The sequence below is a fragment of the Hesperophylax consimilis genome, unplaced genomic scaffold, assembly GCF_061612785.1.
Source record: "Hesperophylax consimilis isolate HC1 unplaced genomic scaffold, BYU_Hcon_1.0 scaffold_174, whole genome shotgun sequence".
Classification (NCBI taxonomy): domain Eukaryota; kingdom Metazoa; phylum Arthropoda; class Insecta; order Trichoptera; family Limnephilidae; genus Hesperophylax; species Hesperophylax consimilis.
The window spans coordinates 22,501-27,500 of NW_028301392.1; the positions used below are offsets into that span (position 1 = coordinate 22,501).

Consider the following 5,000-nt stretch of genomic DNA (forward strand, 5'->3'; position numbering starts at 1 on the left):
CATTAAAATTTATGCCAATAAAATTTTCTGCCAATAAAATTTGATGCCAATAAAATTTGATGCCAATAAAATTTTCTGCCAATATAATTTTATGCCAATAAAATTTTAGGCCAATAAAATTTTCTGCCAATAAAATTTGATGCCAATAAAATCTTCTGCCAATATAATTTTATGCCAATAAAAATTTTTTGCCAATACTTATTAGCAAAAAATTGATCTTTGTCAATGGAATTTAAATTTAAAAAAGTAAAATAAATACAAAACAATACAAGAACAACACGTCAACTCAACAGAGATCAAATGGGAAAATAATTCACCGACTCCAGATATTTTCATATCGGAGGGTTCGGCTCGGTAGAACTCCTAACGGGGCCTATAAATAAATCCTACAGATCCCTCAACATAAACATTTAAAAAAATCTTTTGTTATCCTACATGTATTCAAAATGACCGACTTTTGCATCTTTATATATAAATTTTTTGATAGATCTAATACGCCTAAATTTTTAATAAGAGAGCTAGGTATAATGCCGGTAGCCGAAATAACGAATGGTAATATTTTTATAGTCTGAGAATGCCAAATTCTTTTTTTCTCATTTCCTAAATCTGTGTATTTTCTTATTTTTTCACTAACAGATTTTTGAATATTACAGGAATTCGGAATAGCGACATCGATGATATAAGTTATTTTTAAAAATTTTGTCATGTAAAACTATATCGGTTCTATTATGACTAATCGCTCGATCTGTTAGTTATATATTTAGTTAGTTATGTTAGTTATTTATTATTATTATTATTATTATATCTATGTTAAGTTTTTATTTTTATTTGAAATATGTTCTTATTGTGTAAATTTGAAATAACTACGTACCTCTGTATTAAGTTTTTTTAAACTCACCGGGAACGGTCGGTCGGTATCATCGATTAAATGAAATAATTTAAAATTTCCAAAATGCGAATACGAAAGTAAGTGACGAGAGTAAATTTATTTACCGAGACCGAGCGCCTTGTGCCCGGTTTCGCGAGCCGCCCGAGGCCCGACGGCCCGGCCGCCTGCGCGCCTTCGAGGGGTCGGAGCGGGCGCATCGCGCTCGGCGCCGTCCCGAGCGAGAACGCGACCCGGCACAGCTTTGTGCCCGCCGAGTGTGGCGGGCTCTCGATGCACGGCGTTCGCAAACTGCGGCGGCCTATCGGTCGTGTCGGCGGTGTTATTTGCGAGAAACTACGTGACGCCCGCTTCTGCGCGGCGTTCGCGCTCATGTTTTGACTCTGGAGTTCCGCGCGAGCAGAATTTTCAAAAGCAAAGGCGGAGGATTTTATCCCCGTCTCACTGTTGCCTCGCCAAAGGCGTGCGCTTTCGGTGTACACGTTTTACGAATGGGAATTATAAATCGGACGATAGCGTCGTCGCGGGTGCGGTCTCTCTCTCTCGGGCGGGAGCCGTCCTACGCGCGCTTTCTTCGTTTGAAGCAAAAATTTTCCCGCGGAGCTTTCGTCTAGCGACGGTCGCCGAGCGGGAGAATATAGCGGTACGCATAATGAGCGTGACTCGTGCGGGTGACTCCGTCGCGTGTTCTTTAACGCCGTGTTGTCCGCGCCCTCTACGCGAGGGCGGGCCTCTGTCGTTCGGAGGATTAAAAACCCTCCGACGGTGGTGCAGCTCCCTGGTTGATCCTGCCAGTAATCATATGCTTGTCTCAAAGACTAAGCCATGCAAGTCTCAGTAAAAGCCGAATTAAGGTGAAACCGCGAATGGCTCAATATATCAGTTTTGGTTCCTTAGATCGTACACGGTTACTTGGATAACTGTGGCAATTCTAGAGCTAATACATGCAAACGAGGTTCTGACCGGTAACGGGAGGAATGCTTTTATTAGATCAAAAACCAATCGGCGGCGGGGTTCGCGCCCCGTCCGTCGCCATTCGAGATGACTCTAGATAACTTTGAGCTGATCGCACGGTCTAGCACCGGCGACGCATCTTTCAAATGTCTGCCTTATCAACTGTCGATGGTAGTTTATGCGACTACCATGGTTGTCACGGGTAACGGGGAATCAGGGTTCGATTCCGGAGAGGGAGCCTGAGAAACGGCTACCACATCCACGGAAGGCAGCAGGCGCGCAAATTACCCACTCCCGGCACGGGGAGGTAGTGACGAAAAATAACGATACGGGACTCGTCCGAGGCCTCGTGATCGGAATGATTACACTTTAAATCCTTTAATGAGGATCCATTGGAGGGCAAGTCTGGTGCCAGCAGCCGCGGTAATTCCAGCTCCAATAGCATATACTAAAGTTGTTGCGGTTAAAAAGCTCGTAGTTGAAATTGTGTCCTGCGGTGTCGGTCTACCGAATGCGGTACGACAGGCACGTCTGCGGGGCTTCTCGCCGGTGCGTCCACCGCCGGCGTGTGTCGGTCGGCCTCACGGTCGGCCGCGCACCGAGGCGGGCCGTCGCGGCTGTTTACTTTGAACAAATTAGAGTGCTCAAAGCGGGCTAACACTTGCCTGAATATTGTACGCATGGAATAATAGAATAGGACCTCGGTTCTGTTTTGTTGGCTTTCTGATACCAGAGGTAATGATTAATAGGGACGACTGGGGGCATTCGTATTGAGACGTTAGAGGTGAAATTCTTGGATCGTCGCAAGACGGACTAAAGCGAAAGCATTTGCCAAAGGTGTTTTCATTAATCAAGAACGAAAGTTAGAGGTTCGAAGGCGATTAGATACCGCTGTAGTTCTAACCATAAATGATGCCAGCCAGCGATCCGCCGAAGTTTCATAATTTTAACCCGGTGGGCAGCTCCCGGGAAACCAAAGCTTTCGGGCTCCGGGGGGAGTATGGTTGCAAAGCTGAAACTTAAAGGAATTGACGGAAGGGCACCACCAGGAGTGGAGCCTGCGGCTTAATTCGACTCAACACGGGAAAACTCACCAGGCCCGGACACTGGAAGGATTGACGGATTAACAGCTCTTTCTCGATTCGGTGGGTGGTGGTGCATGGCCGCTCTTAGTTGGTGGAGCGATTTGTCAGGTTAATTCCGGTAACGAACGTAACTCTAGCCTATTAAATAGACGTGCAACCGGTATCACGAGGGTCCGTGTGCGCGCGGCTTCGGCGTTCGCGCGTCGGGGTCGTGCGTTTCGCGGTCTTCACTACCGGCGTACAATGAAAATCTTCTTAGAGGGACCGGCGGTATATATAGCCGCACGAGATTGAGCAATAGCAGGTCTGTGATGCCCTTAGATGTCCTGGGCCGCACGCGCGCTACACTGAAGGGATCAGCGTGTCCTCCTTGGCCTAACGGCCCGGGTAACCCGATGAAACCCCTTCGTGATAGGGATTGGGGTTTGCAATTCTCCCCCATGAACGAGGAATTCCTAGTAAAAGCGAGTCACCAGCTCGCGTTGATTGCGTCCCTGCCCTTTGTACACACCGCCCGTCGCTACTACCGATGGATGATTTGGTGAGGTCTTCGGACTGGTGCGCGGAAGCTCTCACGGGCATCCGACGCGTCGGAAAGTTTGACCGAATTTGATCATTTAGAGGAAGTAAAAGTCGTAACAAGGTTTCCGTAGGTGAACCTGCGGAAGGATCATTTCCTGTGTTTAATGTTTGTGCTTTCCATGATATGAAATATTATTATGAAACAAAACATATTATACATATAAACCATAATCGAACGAATGCTAAATTACTGCGTCGGAGATCGCCCTAGGGCGCCGATGCGAACCGAGAACCGCCGGCGTCGAGCGGAGGAGGGCTCCGTCCTCTATCCGCTCGTCCGGTGAAATTTTACCCGTCGCCGTGAAGGCGGCGGTACAAAATTAATCTTTTTGTCGAATGGAATTATAAACATTTCGAAAACGCAAACCAAATTGTAAAAACCGAAAACTAAAACGTATCTATTTATGTTTGTTTTATCATTATTACCCTGAACGGCGGATCACTCGGCTCGTGGGTCGATGAAGAACGCAGCTAAATGCGCGTCAGAGTGTGAACTGCAGGACACATGAGCATCGACATTTCGAACGCACATTGCGGTCCGAGCAAGACGTAGTTTGTCGACGGACCACTCCTGTTTGAGGGTCGCGCACACAATGCGACCAGACTGTTCTCTCGCCCCCGTCCTCGGACGGGGGCGCGCAGAGCGAGCGTTGCCGGCGTCGCCGGGGCCCGCGCGCGTCGTCTCCTCGGAGACGCGCGCCGGGACCTCGGCGTCCGGTTAAATTTGACGAAGTGCTCTCTCGATGCGCGCGATTTCCGCTTGCGTTATACCAAACGCGGAGGAACGCGTGCGAGCCTTGAGCTAGCGACGACGCTGAAAACTGGGCAGTCTACCGCGCGAGCGGTCGGCTGTCCGGGGCGATCTTCGCGCTCTCGGCCGCGCGCACCTCCGCGGACGCTCGTCGGTTTCGCGCCCGCTTGACAGAGTCTGCACGGGCGAGAATACGCGCACACTGTTGCTTTGCGTACTTCTCGAATTTATAAAATTTTTGTTGTCGACCTCAAATCAGGAGAGATCACCCGCCGAACTTAAGCATATCAGTAAGCGGAGGAAAAGAAACTAACGAGGATTCCCCGAGTAGCGGCGAGCGAAACGGGAAGAGCCCAGCGCTGAATCCTGCGGCCCCGGCGGGCCGCCGGGAAATGTAGCGTTCGGGAGGAGAGTTATACATACACGCGCGGTCATTAGTCACGGCTGCCTGTCCAAGTTCATCTTGAACGGGGCCCGCTTACCCGCAGAGGGTGCCAGGCCCGTGGTGACGGTAGCCGGCCGCGACGGTCTCTCTCCCTAGAGTCGGGTTGCTTGAGAGTGCAGCCCTAAGTGGGTGGTAAACTCCATCTAAGGCTAAATACTACCACGAGACCGATAGCGAACAAGTACCGTGAGGGAAAGTTGAAAAGAACTTTGAAGAGAGAGTTAAAGAGTACGTGAAACCGTTCAGGGGTAAACCTGTGGAACTCAAACGAGCGAACGGGGAGATTCATCGTGTCTT

The 5,000-nt window shown here is 49.1% G+C and overlaps 3 non-coding genes across 3 annotated transcripts in view; all 3 read left to right on the forward strand.

Annotated features, from left to right (window-relative positions):
- The first annotated feature begins 1,661 nt into the window (after positions 1-1,661).
- On the forward strand, positions 1,662-3,601 carry LOC149408580 (small subunit ribosomal RNA). The gene has a single exon (XR_016305490.1). It is a non-coding gene; the product is annotated as a small subunit ribosomal RNA (ribosomal RNA).
- Positions 3,602-3,930: 329 nt separating this feature from the next.
- On the forward strand, positions 3,931-4,092 carry LOC149408581 (5.8S ribosomal RNA). The gene has a single exon (XR_016305488.1). It is a non-coding gene; the product is annotated as a 5.8S ribosomal RNA (ribosomal RNA).
- A 411-nt stretch (positions 4,093-4,503) lies between these two features.
- Positions 4,504-5,000, forward strand: part of LOC149408582 (large subunit ribosomal RNA) — a 4,064-nt gene continuing 3,567 nt past the window's right edge. The window contains exon 1 of the ribosomal RNA XR_016305485.1: positions 4,504-5,000. This exon is cut by the window's right edge and continues 3,567 nt beyond it. This is a non-coding gene — a ribosomal RNA (large subunit ribosomal RNA).